General features: G+C 38.1%; 2 pseudogenes; both read right to left on the bottom strand.

Moving 5' to 3' along the window:
* The window catches only part of LOC122604228, an 81,595-nt pseudogene that overhangs the window by 26,436 nt on the left and 33,601 nt on the right, over window positions 1–21,558 (bottom strand).
* LOC122605990 lies at window positions 11,096–21,508 on the bottom strand (annotated as a pseudogene).

Raw genomic sequence — 21,558 nt, 5'->3', positions numbered from 1 at the left:
TGTTTCCATGCAGTAAACGAAAGGAGCTTCCTATGGATTTCGTCATTTGCAAGCCACATTTTTGCCCGAATCATAATTATCTTTATGCTCATACATATCACTTAACAACTTTGATAATTGGCATCCCAAAACTTCATAATATACTATGTGTCCAATGACCAAGCAAACTCTTTTAAACACTCCGAGCTGCAAGAAAAGTGATCACAAGATTATATTTGCTTTTGGTTTTGTTTTGATTCAAGTGACTACAGAAATATGCAATCGGTGTAAATATGAAGAAAACATTGTCATTGGTTTTAAATACTTCCAGGCTAAAATGAAAATATAAAAGCTTTTGTAGAGGATCTTTTTCGTTGGGTTTCATGACACGCTGACAAATATTCTGGTTTTCGTGTACATAGCTCTACTTCATGTATTACTCCTATTGTTAATTAGTAACAAATCAGTATGGATTATGGGTTCTTATTTCATCAATCTGTTACTTACTTTAAGAACCATAAACTGTCGTTTTGTTAGGTTATGTTTGACTACTCAATTAAATCTTGCATAAGTATTAACAAAACTAAAATTTTGTAGTTGTAGGAATAAAGGGATTACCACGAAACAAATCACGAACAACCGTTTGCAAGTTTCCCTGCAACAATGTTAATAATTTCAAATCAGAGAAGATAGTTAATACCTTGTTCACGTGCAACCGGCTCTTTGAGACATAACATCAAACACCTTGAAGGCATTGTCCTGCAATAAACTGAAATCAAAGAAAAAGAAAGATGGTGAATCCATGAATCAAATTATACATAAACCAAATCAAAAACATGAATTGAAGAGTGGGGTGATGAAATAATTTCGTATTGATTTCTTCACATTAATATTAAATTTTGTTTAACTAAAGAAGAAGACTTTTCATCTGCAATTCAAAACCATTTTAGTGCATGTAATTGAAGATGTGACTGGGAATTAGATTTATTTTAAACGGATTCAGATTAATAAAAAGAGTTTCCATAGAACATAAAACTTGTACGGCAGATAAGGAAATGGCATGTCCTGTTCTAATGTATGCTATAAGAACAGGTTATTTGCTATTGCAAACTTTAAACGAACAGACTTCAAAGCAAATACTTTCATCAGCTTCAATATGAAGTTCAAAACGAAGTTTTTTCTATGCAATTAGGCCTGTCTGGTCCCAATCTGATTAGTTGGAGACTGTAGGTGTCTTCTTGATTAGGAACTTCTTTTGTTCGAATGAAGGCATGAAATAGTAGATGACGATATTGTAGAATGGCGTTGCTGTAGTGTACAGTTGGTGTTGGAGAGCAAAGTTTCTTGGGATTGGGATTGTCTGCAGTATGTATACATCCGTATAAATGCATAGTAGTCAAGTAATAATATTAGTTCAATGTAATAAGTAATTCATATGTAAAAGTCGAATAGAATACATTGTTAATCACATTAGTGGATTGAAACTTTGTGTAGAAGCGAGGGTTGTCGTTGTGAAGATGGTTGTAAATGGTGCACCGGGGATAGTTTCAGTCCATAAAGAGATTCGTTTTTTGTTGAATATGACATCCTTTTAGCTGAAATGGTACGTTGATTTGCGTAAATTCTATTCAAAAAGCAACCAAAAGCCTTACTGGATATCAGAGATAAAGGTCTTCCACTAGGAACCGGTGAATGCATTTGCAACTCCATTGTCATCTCCTTACAGCCACCCACCCTCCTGAGGTCATTGTTATTGGATGCTGAAAAACCTGGTAGGTTATTGTATTTGATTATGATTGTGAGAATTACAAAGAGGTTGTATTTATAGAGTCTATTAACCTAATACATGGAAACTATTATTATGGAAACTAATAATATAGAAAACTAATTATATCTTAATACGCCCCCTCAAGCTAAGGCCGTTGTGCTACTCTTAGCTTGGATCGCAACAGCATGAAGAGATCTGAAGATAAGGCCTTTGTAAAAACATCCGCAATCTGATCATGTGAAGATATGAACTTTACTGACAAATTTCCTTAAGCAACCTTCTCTCGTACAAAATGAAAATCAATTTCCACATGCTTTGTGCGTGCATGAAAGACGGGATTAGCTGACAAATAAGTAGCGCCTAGATTGTCACACCACAATGTTGGAGTAGTCTGTATAGGAATGCGCAATTCTTGAATTAGAGATTGAAGCCACGTAAGTTCGGCGACAGTGTCAACCATAGCCTTGTACCCAGCCTCTGTGGATGACCGAGATACAGTGCTTTGTTTTCTAGCAGACCAAGAGACAAGATTAGATCCTAGATATATAGCAAATCCCCCCGTGGATTAACGGTCATCTAGGCAACCAGCCCAATCAGCATCAAAGTAGGCATTAATAGCATTGAAGGAGGCATCGGCATAAGCATGTAACTGAGTTGAGGAGTTGCTAGAGATGCGTGCGTAATCCGTAACTGGATGTCGCTTGTAAGTAACGAAGAATATGCTTAACAGCTGACCAATGATTCTCAGTCGGGGAATGCATGTATTGACACACTTTGTTCACAACAAATGCGATATCAGGCCTAGAAAGAGTAGCATACTGGAGGCGATGAAACCACGCTCTCGGTGCTTGCTTTAGACCGTACAATGATTTGTGCAATAAACACACATGATCAGGTTTTGACCTGTCAACAAAACCTAGCGGTTGCTGTAGATACACGGTTTCCTTTAGATCACCATGTAAGAAAGCATTCTGGACATCCAATTGTCTCAAGGGCCAATGGTTAGCTGTAGCAATAGATAAAACAACCCGGATAGTGGTAGCCTTGACAACAGAGCTAAAGGTGTCGATGTAGTCAATGCCCGGCTGCTAGTGAAATCCCTTAGCAATAAGTCTCGCTTTATAGAGAGTGATAATTCCTCGTTGATCACGTTTAACTTTGTATACCCACTTGCAATCAACTACATTTTTTCTAGGTGCACATGGCACTAATGACCATGTGTCGTTTCTCATGAGAGCCGAATATTCATCCTCCATGGCTTTGCGCCAAAGAGGGTTCTTATTAGCAATAGCAAAGGTAGGGAGTTCAGATTCGGAAAGAGATGTGGAGGTATGATTTATTAAGATAGTATTAGTTTCCATATTAGTTAGTTTACATATTATTAGTTTCCATGTATTAGGTTAATAGACTCTATAAATACAACCTATTGTAATCCTCATTAATCACAATCAAATACAATAACCTATAAGGTTTTTCATGGTATCAGAACCATAATCCGACCACCAAAATTCCGGCCGCAAATCCGATCACCAAAACCCTAAATTTATATACAATCTGTCATTCTTTAATTTTCCTCTTTAATCGTCGAATTAGATAACACCTCCACCACCATTAGCTTCGGAATAACAATCCGATAAACCCTACAAAATTTCTCAGCCGTCGGACCACCCACGCGCCTCCACGCGCCGCCACCATACCCGCCGGAATTTTCATTAAATCGGTAATTACTCCCAAATTCCGGCGATTCATCCCTCACCGCCACCACCACTGTTATCCTTGAAAAATTCCGGTCAAAACCCACCAATTTGATTTTACATTCGCCGCCGTTGACTGCCGTTGACCGCCGTTGACTGCCGTCGCCGGAACCCTAATTTTTCCATTTTTTTTTTTTCCAGAATTCAAAAAAAAAAACCATTACAAAAATCCCATGGCAATGCTTGCTTCCATTACTCAACAAGAGAAAACAACTCACAATTCTCACAAGTTTGCTTTCAAATTATCACCAACGAATTATGGATATTGGAAATCCATGCTTGAGGCTTTTTTCACCACACATGGTCTTTTTGGGTACATAAATGGCACAATTCCGTGTCCGTCTCCAACAATACAAGAAAAAGACAAAGACAAAGACGTTGCTTCCACTTCACAACCAAACCCGAATCATCCGATTTGGTTATCTAATGATGCCCATATACGTATGCTCATTATGTCTACTGTGTCTGAAGCATCATTCCAACATGTACAAGGAAGTACTTCACGTGAACTATGGTTATCCCTTGCTTGCGCATATGCCCCACAAACCTCGTCTCGGGAATATACCCTTAAATCTCAACTTCTTCGACTTCAGATAAAGGAAGGTGAATCAACGTCTAATTATCTTACTCGAGCACAAGAGTATGCTGATGCCCTTGCAAATATTGGCGAACCAGTGAAAGACAAAGATCTTGTGATGCATGTTATTACAGGTCTTCCTGATGATTACAACAACTTGAAATCAACAATACTTGGCCGGCCGACCCCCTTGGCATTTTCCGAACTGCACGGGCTTCTCTTAGATCTTGACTACATGGTGAAGAAACCTGTGGCCGATTTAACACCCGCTCAAACTTTCTCGACTGCTACATTGCCACAATCTACGAGCACTAGTAGAAATTCATCTTAGCTTCCCAGTGATACTATGGAAGCCCTTCAACAACTAGTTGCTCGTCTTGGTTTTCAACTTCAGCCATCATCCAACCAATCGCCACAAGCTTTTTATACAAATAGGTCGAACAATAACCGAGGCAACAATCAAAACAACCGTAGAGGCCGCGGAAATTATCAGAATTCCCAAAATCGCGGTGGAGGTAATCGAAATCTATTTTCTTGGGCAACTAATCAAAACACTATATATGGTACTTGTAACAAGTGTGGAATTAGTCATCTCCCGTCACAATTCCCAAATCGGGACCCCTCTACAATGCGTAATAGGCAGCCGTATGCTAACTTTGCTCAGACGAACTATGCTGCTAATTCTCGCTCTCCTGCATCAACTTCATGGCTTCCTGACTCAGGTTCTAATTTCCATGTTACTCCTAATCTTTCTAGTTTTGACACGTTTAAGCTGTACTTTGGAGATGACAATGTTCATGTTGGCAATGGTAAGGGTCTTCCTATTTTACATATCGGCTCTTCAACGTTTTATTCACCCACTAAAAGACTTTCTTTATGAGATATCCTTCATGTCCCTGAAATTAAACAAAATCTTCTTTCTGTTCAAAAGTTTTGCTTAGACAACAATGTGTTTTTTGAATTTCATGCAACTTTCTTTTCTGTGAAGGACAAAGTCACCCGTTCCACCCTCCTCACTGGTCCAAGTAATGGAGGTCTTTACTCATTTTGTTTACCGAGCTACCAACCTATCTAAAAATCTGTGTTCACTACTATTCGAGTCTCTCCGGACGTGTGGCATCAAAGACTGGGTCACCCTCATTCAAAATTATTTTCTTCTATGTTATCAAGATTTAATTTACCACTTTTTAGTAATAGTTCTTTAAGTCATTGTACTGCTTGCTCTATTGGCAAGTCTTCCAAACTGCATTTACCATTATCTCGAAATAAAGCTTCGAATATTCTTGATCTTCTTTATTGTGATGTTTGGGGTCCTTTACCCGTCCCTTATTTTGATGGTCATTCTTATGTTTTGTTGTGTGTTGATGCCTTTTCACGTTACATGTGGTTCTTTCCCTTGAAACGTAAATCTGATGTTTATCATATATTTACTCAATTTGTTGCTATGGCAGAACGTCAATTTAAAACAAAACTGAAATCAGTCCAAACCGATGGTGGGGGTGAATTTCGCAAATTGTCTCTTTTTTTCTCAAATCTAGGAATCATCCACAGATTCTCTTGTCCTCACACAAGTGTTGAAAGACGACACCGACATGTCGTTGAAACTGGTCTCACTCTTCTTTCTCAATCCGATGTCCCATCTAAATTCTGGCACTTTGCTTTTGACACTGCAGTCTACCTTATCAATCGCATGCCCTCTTCAAACACATCACGCACCTCTCCCTTCGAGTTTTTGTTCAAACGGACACCCAATTACACTTTTCTTCGTGGTTTTGGTTGTCAATGTTTTCCCCATCTACGACCCTATAATCTACACAAAATGGATTTCTGATCTACTCCTTGCACATTCTTGGGGTATAGCACCTCCCATCACGGGTATCGGTGTTTTGACCAAGAGTCTGAACGTCTCTATATTGCTCGTCATGTCCGCTTTAATGAACACTTCTTTCCATTTCGTCAACCCACCTCGCCACCGACACCTACCTCCCAACCAAACGAATACTTCTCATCTTATCCATCACCTCCACCTCCTACGATCAACCCAGTTTCCAATGAGTCAGCTGCAAATGTTGCTTCACCTCCTCCACCTGAGCCCACAACTACGCTCGTTTCTCCTATCCAACCAGTACACCAATCATCCGAACCCGCACAACTCGTTGATCCTATTCCTTCATCTAGACCATCATCACCACCCCAACCTACTACACGCGCACGTCCTTCAAATCTTCGCCAAAATCCTCCTAAAACAAAAATTTTTGATCCATCCGCGAATCATACCTCCACATCTCTTTCCGAATCCGAACCCGCTACCTTTGCTCTTGCTAACAAGAACCCTCTATGGCGCAAAGCCATGGAGGATGAATATTCGGCTCTCATGAGATACGGCACATGATCATTAGTGCCACGTGTTCTAGGAAAAAATGTAGTTGATTGCAAGTGGGTATATAAAGTTAAACGTGATCAACGGGGAATTATCACTCGCTATAAAGCGACACTTGTTGCTAAGGGATTTCACCAGCAACCAGGCATTGACTATACTGACACCTTTAGCCCTGTTGTCAAAGCTACCACTATCCGGGTTGTTTTATCTATTGCTACAGCTAATCATTAGCCCTTGAGACAATTAGATGTCCAGAATGCTTTCTTACATGGTGATCTCAAGGAAACAGTGTATCTACAACAACCGCCAGGTTTTGTTGACAGGTCAAAACCTGATCATGTGTGTTTATTGCACAAATCATTGTACGGTCTAAAGCAAGCACCGAGAGCGTGGTTTCATAGGCTCTCTCAGGCTCTTTATCGCATTGGTTTTAGGGGATCCAAAACCGATCCCTCGCTTTTTATCTATTGTGCTCGTGGAACAGTGCTATATATGCTAGTGTACGTTGATGATATTATTTTGACAGGTAACAACCCTTTGATGCTTGATAGGGTTGTTCATCAGCTTAGTCGTGCCTTCGTGATTCAAGACATGGGGCATCTATCCTATTTTTTGGGTGTGGAAATCACACGTACAGGTTCAGATTTGTTTCTATCTCAATCCAAATATATTAAAGACCTCTTGGAACGTGCAAATTTGTCCAATGCCAAACCAGTTCCATCTCCACTTTCTACATCTGTCGTTTTGTCTAATGGTGATAGCACTGCTTTCTCGGATCCAGTAAAATACCGAAGTATTGTTGGGGGTCTCCAGTATGCTACTCTTTCTAGGCCTGATATTGCATTTGCCGTGAACAAAGTTTGTCAATACATGCATTCTCCAACTGAGAATCATTGGTCCGCTGTTAAGCATATTCTTCGTTACTTACAAGGGACATCCAATTACGGATTACGCATCTCTAGCAACTCCTCAACTCAGTTACATGCTTATGCTGATGCCTCCTTCAATGCTATTAATGCCTACTCTGATGCTGATTGGGCTGGTTGCCCAGATGACCGTCGATCCACGGGGGGATTTGCTATATATCTAGGATCTAATCTTGTCTCTTGGTCTGCTAGAAAACAACGCACTGTATCTCGGTCATCCACAGAGGCTGAATACAAGGCTATGGCTGACACTGTCGCCGAACTTACATGGCTTCAATCTCTACTTCAAGAATTGCGCATTCCTATACAGACTACTCCAACATTGTGGTGTGACAATCTAGGCGCTACTTATTTGTCAGCTAATCCCGTCTTTCATGCACGCACAAAGCATGTGGAAATTGATTTTCATTTTGTACGAGAGAAGGTTGCTCAAGGAAATTTGTCAGTAAAGTTCATATCTTCACATGATCAGATTGCGGATGTTTTTACAAAGGCCTTATCTTCAGATTGGTTCATGCTGTTGCGATCCAAGCTAAGAGTCACACAACGGCCTTAGCTTAAGGGGGCATATTAAGATAGTATTAGTTTCCATATTAGTTAGTTTACATATTATTAGTTTCCATGTATTAGGTTAATAGACTCTATAAATACAACCTATTGTAATCCTCATTAATCACAATCAAATACAATAACCTATAAGGTTTTTCACAGATGGATCAAAAAATTTTGTTTTAGGAGGATTTTGGCGAAGATTTAAAGGACGTGTACGTGTAGTGGGCAGGGGTGGTGATGATGGTACAGAGGAGGGAATAGGATCGACGAGTTGTGCGGGTTCTGATGAATGTTGTACTGGTTGGACAGGAGAATTGAGCGTAGTTGTGGGCTTAGGTGAAGGAGGCGAATCAACATTTGCAGCTGACTCATCGGAAACTGGGTTGAACGTAGGAGGCGAAGGTGATGGATAAGACGAGAAGTATTCGTCTGGTTGGGAGGCAGGTGTCGGTGGTGAGGTGGGTTGACGAAATAGGAAGAAGTGTTCATTAAAGCGGACATGACGAGCAATATAGAGACGCTTAGACTTTTGGTCAAAACACCGATACCCGTGATGGGAGGTGCTATACCCCAAGAATGTGCAAGGAGTAGATCGAAAATCTATTTTGTATGGATTATAGGGTCGTAGGTGAGGAAAACATTGACAACCAAAAACACGGAGAAAAGTGTAATTGGGTGTTCGTTTGAACAAAAACTCGAAGGGAGAGGTGCGTGTTGTGTTTGAAGAGGGCATGCAATTGATAAGGTAGACTGCAATGTCAAAAGCAAAGTGCCAGAATTTAGATGGGACACCGGATTGAGAAAGTAGAGTGAGACCAGTTTCAACGACATGTCGGGTCGTCTTTCAACAAGGCCATTTTGTTCACTTGTGTGAGGACAAGAAAATCTGTGGATGATGCCTAGATTTGAGAAAAAAGGAGATAATTTGCGAAATTCACCCCCATCATCGGTTTGGACTGATTTCAGTTTTGTTTTGAATTGACGTTCTGATATAGCAACAAATTGAGTAAATATATGATAGACATCAGATTTACGTTTCAAGGGAAAGAACCACATGTAACTTGAAAAGGCATCAACACACATCAAAAAGTAAGAATGACCATCAAAAGAAGGGACGGGTGAAGGACCCCAAACATCACAATATATAAGATCAAGAATATTCGAAGCTTTATTGTAAGATAATGGTAAATGCAGTTTGGAAGACTTGCCAATAGAGCAAACAGTACAATGACTTAAAGAACTATTACTGGAAAGCGGTAAATTAAATCGAGATAACATTGAAGAAAATAATTTGGAATGAGGGTGACCCAGTCTTTGATGCCACACATCCGGAGAGACTCGTACAGTGGTGAACACATATTTTTGGATAGGTTGATAACTTGGTAAACAAAAGGAGTAGAGACCTCCATTACTTGGACTAGTGAGGAGGGTAGAACGGGCGACCTTGTCCTTCACAGAAAAGAAAGTTGCGTGAAATTCAAAAAACACATTGTTGTCTAAGCAAAACTTTTGAACGGAAAGAAGATTTTGTTTAATTTCAGGGACATGAAGGATATCTCGTAGAGAAAGGCTTTCATTAGCTGAATAAAAAGTTGAAGAGCCAATATGTAAAATAGGAAGACCTTTACCATTGCCAACATGAACATTGTCATCTCCAAAGTACGGCTGAAACGTGTCAAAACTAGAAAGATTAGGAGTAACATGGAAATTAGAACATGAGTCAGGAAGCCATGAAGTTGATGCAGGAGAGCGAAAGTTAGCAGCATAGTTGGTCTGAGATAAGTTAGCAAATGACTGCCCAGACGGCTGCTTATTACGCATTGCGGAAGGGTCCCGATTTAGGCATTGTGATGGGAGATGACTAATTCCACACTTGCTACAAGTACCATATATAGTGTTTTGATTAGTTGCCCAAGAAAATTGATTTTGATTACCTCCACCTCGATTTTGAGAATTCTGATAATTTCCGCGACCTCTACGGTTGTTTTGATTGTTGCCTCGGTTATTGTTCGACCTATTTGTATACAAGGTTTGTGGCGATTGATTGGATGATGGCTTTGTGGCGATTGATTGGATGATGGCTGAAGTTGAAAACCAAGACGGGCAACCAGTTGTTGAAGGGCTTCCATAGTATGACTGGGAAGCGAAGATGAATTTCCATTAAGGCTCGAAGACTGTGGCAATGTAGCAGTCGAGAAAGTTTAAGCAGGGGTTAAATCGACAACAGGTTTCTTGACCATGTAATCAAGATCTAAGAGAAGCCCGTGCAGTTCAGAGAATGCCAAGGGGGTCGGTCAGCCAAGTATTGTTGATTTCAAGTTGTTGTAATCATCAGGAAGACCTGTAATAACATGCATCACAAGATCTTTGTCTTTCACTGGTTCGCCAATATTTGCAAGGGCATCAGCATAGTCTTGTGCTCGAGTAAGATAAGTAGACGTTGATTCACCTTCCTTCATCTGAAGTGGAAGGAGTTGAGATTTAAAGGTATATTCCCTAGACGAGGTTTGTGGGGCATATGCGCGAGCAAGAGATAACCACATGTCACGTGAAGTACTTCCTTGTACATGTTGGAATGATGGTTTAGACACAGTAGACATAATGAGCATGCGTACATGGGCATCATTAGATAACCAAATCGGATGATTAGGGTTTGATTGTGAAGTACATGCAGCATCTTTGTCTTTGTCCTTTTCTTGTATTGTTGGAGACGGACATGGAATTGTGCCATTTATGTATCCAAATAAACCATGTGTGGTGAAGAAAGCCTCAAGCATAGATTTTCAATATCCATAATTAGTTGGAGATAGTTTAAAGGCAAATTTGTGGGAGTTATGGATTGTTTTGTCTTGTGTGGAGATAGAAGCAAGCATTGCCATTAGAAGAAAAAGTTAAAGTTTTTGTTTCCAAAAAAAAAAAAAAAAATTTAGGGTTCCAGCGGCGGTCAACGATGGCGAAAATAAAAAAAAAAAGTGGTGGGTTTTGTCCGGAATTCGTCAAGGATGACAATGGTGGTGGCGGTGTACAGTAACGCGCCGGAAAAATGTGTCAATTGGCCGGATTTTATTTTTTTCCGACGGAGAGTGGTGGCGCGTGAAGACTCTGGAAGCGGCGAAATTTTGTAAGGTTTTTCTGTATTTTGATCCGAAGCTAATGGGATCAGAGGTGTTGTGTAATTCGAAGATTTAAGAGAGTAATTGAAGATTTAGGGGTTTTTTTTTCCGTTTCTTCTTGGCCGGAATTTTTTGCCGGAACTTTTGGTGGTCGGATTATGGCTGTGATACCATGAAAAACCTTGTAGGACCTAATACATGGAAACTATTATTATGGAAACTAATAATATAGAAAACTAATTATTATATCTTAATAGATGGAACCCTTTATTTATTTGTCAATATCATGTATACAACGAAAGGCATTACCTTGCCCTTGGGTACGCACACTCTGTTCCTAGCGTGGGACCAGAATATCTCATCATCGCGTGAAATCCCCAAACGGCACTTTCCACCGGTGCACGTAAAGTTGAACCAGCTGGTTTGAACATTCGTGATCTCAACCTTTTTTCGCAACACTGCAATCGGTGTAAACATTAGAAAAACACATTAGCAGAATCAACAACGGTTAACAAACGTAGAAATAAGTATGCAACCCTCCCTCACTCCGGCCTATTAAAACATGCCTTGATTACATTAGTTGTCTTATTCAATTAAAACTTAAAAGATTTCAAACTTATAACAAAAATTGCTCAAAAAGGTGTTTTCTTATCAATGTGACCCAATCCCTATCAAACCCATACAACAAAATGACTGTTACCCTGCCCTTAGCCGTTTTCTAGAGTTAACAACTTTCTTATCTATACTGGGACAACAATAAATGTTTATATATATTACGGGTATATATATATATAAAGTGCATATCACATTCAACTATTGAAGCATTAATCAATAAAGATGCACCAATATCTATGAAAATCTATTAAAACTTAGTTGAAAAGATGTTTCACCATATTTATGTGTCTCTTTGATGGCTATATCTCCTTTTTTGGGCCGAGGTCCATATCCACTCAACCATGCATATCAAATGAACTCGCCAAGCACTCAAACCTCATTTCCGTTATAGTCACACAATTTCTTATAACATTATTCTTTCTTTCTTTCTTTAATTAATATGGTTGACCCCCATCCAATGACTGCTGCCATATTGTTTTCTGACCACATCTGTCGTAAATGCAAAGGTATTTGATTTAATAAGTTTCTTATAACATTATTCTTTTGAACCACATCTAAATATTCTATCATATTGTTTTCTGACCCCCATCCATTCACTCCCACCATATCATTTTCTGGCCAGATCTAACTATCCTGTCGTAAATGCAAACGATTTAGATGTGGTACGTGTCTGATATGAAGACTTTTTCTTTTGAACCCAACAAAAATTATATAAGGTAGAAACAAAAAAAATGTGGAAACTAACCTTGCCGGAAGAAGTAGTGGCAACATTGGTGAGTCTATATTCATGCATGACTCAATTCGTCTTGATCCCATCAAAAGCCACACTTTCTTGATCCCAACAGTCGTATTCGAGCCAGATTTAGAGTTAATAGGCATATCCAGTCCTGTCGCCTTTCATTAACAATTTTTTGTTTCTCGATTTGGTCTTGACACATACTACATTAGTATATTTCTTGTTTCTTGATGTATAAAAAACACCATACCTATGTTCCAAACAAAGCCATTTCTAGATAATCCCTAGGCTCATTATTTATTCATTATGCTTGTTTAAGCTATTGTATAATTGTATTATATATAATAGATAAAGTTGAAAACATAATATAACACGAAGCTCCCAAGGATCGTGTTAAAAATCGACACCCGCTATAATCGACAAATGGTGGATGGATAGTAATATTAATATTAATAAATAACTTTCACATGTACGCTAAGATTAATTATGGTATAAATTTCATTTATGAGAATTGGAATATATCGTGGCTATAACCTTATGGACCCCAGCGAACAAATCAAGCCAAGTAACCTCTAGTATGCGATTTTTTCTCAAACATCTTTGCCAACAGGAACAGATTGTGGATCCCAACCACTTGTGATGATCACCAGGCTTCTTTTTGGGTTTTTTAAGAGCGAAGGTTAGCAGCCACCACACTTCCATGTTGGCATAAAAAATTCTCAAGCGGTTTCATATCACCCATGAACAAATTTATGTATCTTAATAAGAAATCTATTTGTTCTTCCTACAAATACCAGCCGTGCTAAATAGTTATCCAAATGAAAAATTCATTGGGTGTGAGCGGATTATGTAAAATAGAAGTGGCAATTTAAACTTATTTACATATACATATGAACCAGTGTTGTTATGGCTTATATATACTGTTCCAAATAGGCCAAACAAAAATGAGCTTAAAACTAACTGGTCAGAGTCAAAAGTCACCCAAAATGCATTTTTTATGCTTATAGTGAGACAAACAACACACTATAATTCCACTAAAACATTAACTGTATTTTAGATTGAACAAAAAACAGTTGTAGTCAACTCCCACCACCAACTGACTTTAACTATTACTCGGCCCGTCAAACTCATCCATTTTGCCATTTAGATGTAAGACAATTGTTCGTTGTCAAGGCCAGTGCATTTATAATGAGATGAGTTACCTAGCCATCGCTAGTAATATAGATGATCTTTTTTTATTATTGGGAACCTATATATGATTTAATGGTCTGTCATTTTTTAAAATCTATGTTCCCCGTGTTAAAAACTGTCAAACCTATTATACGTAAAATGGGTCAATTTATGATCTATGGTGACCTGATGCACGTGAATCTTAGGAAACAAATTAAAGGGAAAAAAGAAAAGAACGAAAGAGAAGTCCGTACCTTCTCCAATTTATCAGGTTGGGTGACACTGTGTACTGCATGCAAAGAGTGTGGTAATTCCAAAGGTGGGATCACAAGAACTGTCACCTTTTGGAACTTTCATCTGCATGATACCATGCCAGCTGAAGCACAAGAAAAAAAGAGTTTCTGCAATTTTTACTCGAAAATTCTTGAGTATATGAAGTACATAAATGCAAACTTAAACATATTTTGCATGACTAATAAAATAACAGATAACTAAAAATGCCACTATTCACTTCAATTAGAACCTATAAATAAGGAGAACTAAGTCTTTTGCAGATGCAAAATTGCCACTCTCTTGTAAAATTTATCTTTTGAAAGATCTGGAAATAGTTTCAAAATCATTTCATATTACCTCTTCAATTAAGGACGACACACCCTACTGCATAAAGGGGCAAAATTACCAAGAAAGGTAACATATTTTTCAAGTTGCACTATATACAACTTTATTACAAGATACAGAAAGACCTGTCCAATATACACTCCGTACTTATTTATTTAAAAAATATACACATCAAACTTTCAAATGCTGTTAGAACGTTGCATCGCATATTAGAACATCTTCGATTCATAAGGACTAAAAATATATATTACTCGAATAGAGAAAAAATTAAATCTGTAAAGCTAATGAGATAAGCATTGACACTTTCTTTATACATAAACCTGCAAAAACGCTTATCTCCTTTTATAAACACATGATTTCAAAGTCGGGCTAATCTACTTTGTTCGTGCAGCAGTCCCCAGCCCATTTTGATTCAAAATATGATTGTCCTAGTTCAAGTTGAACCCGATTTGACCCATGAGATAGCCTGCCTGACCCCATCTTACTGCCCCAACTAATATCTACATCGAGAAAGCAAACTTACTGTTGAGCTGAGATAAAAATTGTGCAATTTTTATGCTTGGATTTATTTGCAGAAGTTCTTACTTCTTCACCTGGAAAAAGATCAAATTGCTATCTCGTAGTAAGAGATGGCCCGCTCCAAGTTCTGAGCCTGTTCATATAACTCAACAATTTCATGCAAACACAAATTTAATGTTAAATATACAACCAAGTATGTATATTACCTGGTGATGATCGAGTGTGCTTTTAGGATGCACTTGAGTAGTCGTTCGGCTTTCTATGGATTACAAAACTATTTCAAATCTAGCCATTGAAGAAAATGGCTAATAAAGCTATGGTTAGAAAGTTGTCTTCCTATGAGACTATGGGTTCTGCCACTGTCAAATTTATTGATAAAACCAGGACGTTGACCATGAATAAAATGAAAGTTACAAAATTATGGATTGGTCTTGATCTCATTGAAGACAATGCTACAGGGGATGTAGATTATTAAGTCCTTGAACTTAACCGTCAAGGGGTCGGTTTAAATACCACTGGGAGTATTTGTCCTTCGGCAACGACGCATTGATATTCGGGCAGTCCAACTGAAAAGGCAATTCTATCATGGGCAGTCATGACTTTGAGTATGGATGTGGGGAAACTGAAACACGGTTCAACCATTCGTCATGTTGAGACCTTCAATTCTGAAAAGAAACGAAGTGGAATTTCAGTTATGAAGAATGAAGAGAGCACCATCCATGTCCACTGGAAAGGAGCTGCGGAGATGGTGCTGGAAATGTGTTCAAGTTATTTCGACATCAATCTGTGAACTCGATGCTACAAAGCTCTATCCCTTTCTGCAATATCATACATTCCCATTACTAAGTTTATGGTCAAATGCTCAAATTACCTTTTGCCCTCAAACACATCCACGACAAACCAGTTTATCTTTTACTCATAACCTAGTAACTATTAAAACATATACTCAAAAGAACTACATAATAGGTATATGGTCTCACCTTGTAATGCTCTGGAAACCAATTTGCTACTCTCTTCTTCCTTGGACCAAAAGGCATGCTTCATTTCTTCTAATGACAGAAAATTGGACATGGTCATGGCAGATCAAGCAGGGATATATAAGAATTTATAGGAATGTCATGTATCTTTAGGTTTCTTAAACATTTATCGTACTGATCCTTTCGGTTTTTAAGAACGTGAGATATGTGTCTTCTCATTTATTTTAGATTTCAAAATAAACAAATGTGGAACTTAGGCCATTTACCTGGACAAATACCTCACAGTCTCGCTCTATTCATGGCTTACTTCCAGACTTGTTTTTATTCGAAAAGATTTACAATACACTGTAAGAACTCCAACCACAGCTACACCAGCAACCATGTTTGCAGTATCTCCTTTGTGTATAATGACCAGAAACCCTCATAACGAATGATTTCAGTCAATGTGTGTATAGTATGACGATACTTAGAGGGTTAACCAGAAGTGAACATCATTCTTAGCCTTAATGTGTCAAAACAAACAGCAAAAAAAGTCGTCACAATTCAACCCCAGAAAAAACTGGCAACAAAATTATCCTGCAATTCGATTCCAGAGTTCAAAATTAGAAGAATAAACAACACGTTTTGTATTTTAAAAGGCTTATAAAAGACACCTGAAACGATCCAACTAAGACAATAGGCTTCAAGCTGTCGTATAACCCAAAATCTATTCCTCTATACAGAGTTATTTCCAAAATTGAAATCCCAAATCCATAGTACAACCCTAGAATGCCATCAGTTGCAAGGGTCTTGCTGTATACATTAACTAACCCATTATACTGCCGCTTTTTGTTCATTGACATGTCGACCGTATCTTTTTCTAAATTGGTACGGGCATACTCTAGATGATAAAAAAATAATGAAGTAGTGCCCAGCGACACTCACTGACGCAACATTGCCACCAAACCACTTCACATACCCATCTCTCTCTTCTGACTGGCCAAATGGACTTCTGAAGTAACTCTTGAATGCAAAATTAGAAGTTGTGGGGAGATACTTTTTGACTATAGTTTCTTTAGGAACCTGACATTTCTATAATGCCTTATAATCAGATATTATCATGAGTTCATAAAATAGACAGTTACTATATGAAATAGGGTTACCTGAGGTGAAAAATATCGAATGACTTTGACTTGATTACCCTACCAAAATGAGAAAAAGCCTTCTTTGAACATTCATGTAAGGGTTTGAATTTGACATGAATCACTCAAAAGCCTTGAAATAAGCATGATACTGAAACAATTTACTGCTGGCTGAGCAAGAAGATCCAATGATGGGAGATCAAATTCCTTTTCGATTAATAACCGCAAAATTTGTATTAGTTTCATTGCAAACATGCAGACCACCAAATACTAACACCTAGGTTGAATACCTTTTTTTAGCTTCCCAACTTCCATTAAAGCATGTACACAAAGTATCCCACACACTGGTATCCTAAAATGGCCCGTAAATGTATCATCTTTCTGTAAGATATGGCCAAGATTGCACTGAAGAAAAAAAATGAGAAAGCTGTAAGGAAAATATTGATTGAATTACTCTATGGGAACATTGAAAGGCAAGCCAAGATACATTTGGTAAATTTTACGTATAATTGAGGTGCTAAAAATGGTCACAAAACTTACCTGTATTTAAATACATTTGCAATGACTGTTTCCTTTTAGTTAAAATTTATTTACTTAACCAACACATGAAATAAGTATCGCCAGCAGGAGCAAGCTCGAGAGGTAATTTCCAAAACTGCCCATTCTACAAACAGGGACAACTCACGTTAATTTTTTTATAAGCATAAATTATTTGGGTAACTTCCCCGTTTCTCTAACTCTTACCCATTTGATATGAAACACAGCCAAATCAACTGCATATTAAGTAAACGCGTTGAAATCTGCTGTATATAAGTAAAACAAAAGTAATCTATGGAAATTCAGGAACAGAATACGACTTATTTTCCCTGGACCAAAACCCGAGCCTATGAAGAAGAAAGGTGTAGGAGCCGGTAGTTGTGGACCCGAGAATAAAGAAACGGTATAGAGAGTTTGGTTGCTCTGATTGTTCTTTATCTCACTATTTGTGTGTGTTATCAAATGTGACAATAGACTCCTTTTTACCACCCCTTCCCAAAAATTAATTCCATCAAATTTCCAATTATCTATATCTATATCAATGTAGCTATAGCATACAACAACCACTTTCACACTCTAATGATAAAAAGTCACACATAGCCAGTGGCCGCCATATGTGATGGTCAAGGGTGGCCATGGCAACCCCCAAATTCTATAAAACTTATATTTTTGGTACTCAAGCAATTAACTTTAAGGCAACTACAATAACCCTTGACATCTACCCCTGGGCCAACCCCACCCGGCCAACCCCAACAATGTATCCTGTAAAAAGATAGGGATTATGGCACTGGAGTGTAACCAACTATGACTCGATGGTTATGTAATGTATTGACCTTTCAAATTGGCTATCTGATGTAAGTATCTTTCATTTTTGTTCTTTTAATGTATCGGTTGACCTGTTGTACCGGTAGCTGGTAACAATGTTAGTTTTACTTTGGGATTATGGCATTAAAGTGTAACCAACTATGACTGAATGGTTATGTTATGTAGTGATCTTTAAAATTGGCTATCTTGATGTAAGAACCTCTCATTTTTGTACTTTTCATGTACCGGTTGACATGTTGTACGGTCATGGTTACGGTTGTGGGTTATGAACTTCGACGAAATGGATGGTCAATGGTGGATGGTCTTAGACTCTGACAAGGTTGTAGTGGGTGGTCTCGGTCTCATTTTTTCTTCCATTCAAGAGGTGCGGTCATCTCTTCACCGTCTCCAAGTCCTGACACGTGCCACCGCTGATTGCCACCAATGAAATAAACAAATATCAGCCGCCACCTAGAAAACCACCGTCGTCATTCGCTGTCAAAAGCCCCCCTTTTACCCCATTGTAAACCAAAGTTGTTGGATCTTGATTGTGGTGGGGATGGGATGGTCGGATCTCTATGGTTAACGATGATGGGGTGATCATAACACAATCCGATTTGGGGATTAGGGTTTGAGTATGATTATTATTGAATCGTGTTCTGAAATCAATAAATGTATATATGCATCTATTCATATCTAGTGTTGATTTGTGTTCAGGATTGAAGTTAAACATTTATTTACAATTTCACATTTGCTCTCCGAAAAAATTGTTGTTACCGAAGATAGTGCCGGAAATTAGCCGGAGAAGATGACTAGAGTATAAAGTCATCAGAGTAACCCAGTAGGATACATCGAGTGAACAAAACAGAGAGGTTCTTACATCAATTTTAACACTTTCGTAGGTTACTACATTACATGACCATTCACTCATAGATGGTTACACTCCGGTGCCTTAATCCCTATTCTTTCTTACATCCAACGTGGCATTACCGGTTACAAATAGAATGTTACCCAGTAGGATACATTAAAAGAACAAAAATGGATGTTACTTACATCAAATAGCCAATTTGAAAGGTCACTACATTACATAACCATTGAGTCATAATTGGTTACATTCCGGTGCCAAAATCCCAAAAAGACATTAAACTGGAGTAGTAAAAATCCCAAATCTAAACATTTACTATAAGAAATCATATTCAATAAAGCTACTGTAATCAAGGAACCACACGTTTCAAAAGTCATACACCAAAAACACTCATATTACCTCAATGACGTTGTTTTATATGTTTAGAAGAATATAGTAATAAAGTTTTTGCGTTGATATGTAGCATGCCCGTTGATATGAAAAATAGTTTGGAAAAAATGTGTTTCAGGCAAACCTAACCTCACCAGCCCAATTTAGAGAACTACACATCTGGATCCATAGATAAAGTTTACCCATTTTGGACTAACCCACCTATTTTACTACGTCTAGGCCCATGCCACCTAAGCACCGAGTCATAACCTCACCCAAGTAAACCCTTTGGTTATTATCAATGAGTTATATTCACTTATGTTTTTATATAGGCACATGGTATACAAACTAACAAAAGATCATTGAACATAACATATAATTAAAATCAAATGGGTCACCTTCTAATTTGCTTTATAAAGTTCCTACCCACACAATGTCCAAACCAGGGGGGAGCATACTAAAACGTTCACTATACCTCTAATAAACATACCTTCTCCTTGGAAATTTCATATCACTTTTACATGAGTGGCACCAAAAAGTTTCCTTGCTGCCTTAACGCCCCTTTCGCGCAAATGCAACCGATGCACGCAAACTTAAACCATTGATTCTTGGTTTAGATATTCGTGATTTCCCCCTTTCTTAATGTTGTGACCTGGTTAAGTAATAACCATCATGCAGGTCAGAACATAACTTAAAGGGTAACGAGTCAACCTTTCTTAATTGTAAACAGGGCCTCAGTTATTTTTATCACGCCCCTAATCTAAGAGTTTCCGAAGTGTGTAGAGTGTTGGCCCTGGAAAAGCAGAAGCCCGGTATCTACAACCTCTACGACGTCATAAAGTGATGGGATGTCGTCATTGTCAATAATCAGCCTGTACAACGCTATACCCAAATCAAACACAATACAACTCAAATTTAGAAAACCCTCCATATACACTTACCTAATCACGGCCTTGATTTCCTTGAGTGCTGGGCTGGGATATAGTCATTATCAATAACCAATGTGGACGAACAACTCAGAGAGACAAAGGTTACCTGCAAGACAATCCCCTTATGTGATTATGTTCTATACAAAATTGCAGGTGACCACTTTACCAAGAATATTTGAGGGTCACGGAAGTCAGAATGGAGCTATATGGACCGGAATAACGTTCCTATTTAACCACCATATCATTACCTAATGCTCCGCATAAGGCAACTCGCATCTGCTGGCCCCTGTTCAGCGAAGGGTACAAAAGTTCAAGTCATAAAGTCACAAAAGAGAGTGAATCTTTAGCTACATCTTATTGTTAAACTAACCATAGTTTTGATATACAAAAACTTGTAAGTCAATCCGATTCTTTCTCCTCATTCTTAAATTTTTCTAGGTAAACGAGTTTCGTGTCTATATATTTACATACAAAAGTATTAAAGTTGAATGATTTTCCTAGTAAGATCACATGGGAACTCATAATTGATAACTCTTTTGACTCCAACAATGTCAAGCCCCAATAAGTACCATTAATAAACACTATTAGCATAATGTAGCATCCTTCCAAGATTCCTTCATGTGGCATATAAGCAAACTAATATTAAATAAAAGAATGACAACTTACACAAGCATCAAAATTAGTTGCTATCAGAAAATCAACTTCCTGCCTTCTGAAAAGTTCCAGGGCCCGTGACAGCAAATTTCTCCAAAAACAACTAATCAATTACTTGTTCTGTGTTTTTGTTTTTTATAGAGTAAGGTACTAGGGCCTAATGGTTCAAAACTTACATCTAAACATCGGGCCTGGGTGAGATTTCCATGAAGCTCAGCAGCTTTGAAACCAGCTAAACCATATAAAATCTTCAGTCTATGTGCTACTTGTTCAGTCCCACAGATGTCAGTCCATAGAATGAAGGCAAAGCAACCTCATAAACATAGGTCATAGGGTAAAGCTCTACATGATTCAAAAGAAAAATTTGTACAAAATTTTGAACTCTTAACAATTCTCACAAGAAAGTAATGTTGACTCGCTGTTCACTTGAAAAGCTAAAATAGCATGTGTCAGACATAACTTACTCACCTGAATATGATCACTTTGGAAGTAAATGTATTCAAACAGAATGCAAGAAAAACAGCCTCTTGATTTCCTTCCCGCATTCTTCGTACCCTAACAAGTTTGAAAGTGACATTTACAAAAGAAAAGATGC

This window comes from Erigeron canadensis, chromosome 6 (genome assembly GCF_010389155.1).
Source record: "Erigeron canadensis isolate Cc75 chromosome 6, C_canadensis_v1, whole genome shotgun sequence".
NCBI lineage: Eukaryota > Viridiplantae > Streptophyta > Magnoliopsida > Asterales > Asteraceae > Erigeron > Erigeron canadensis.
This window is presented reverse-complemented; position numbering and strand designations above follow the sequence as displayed.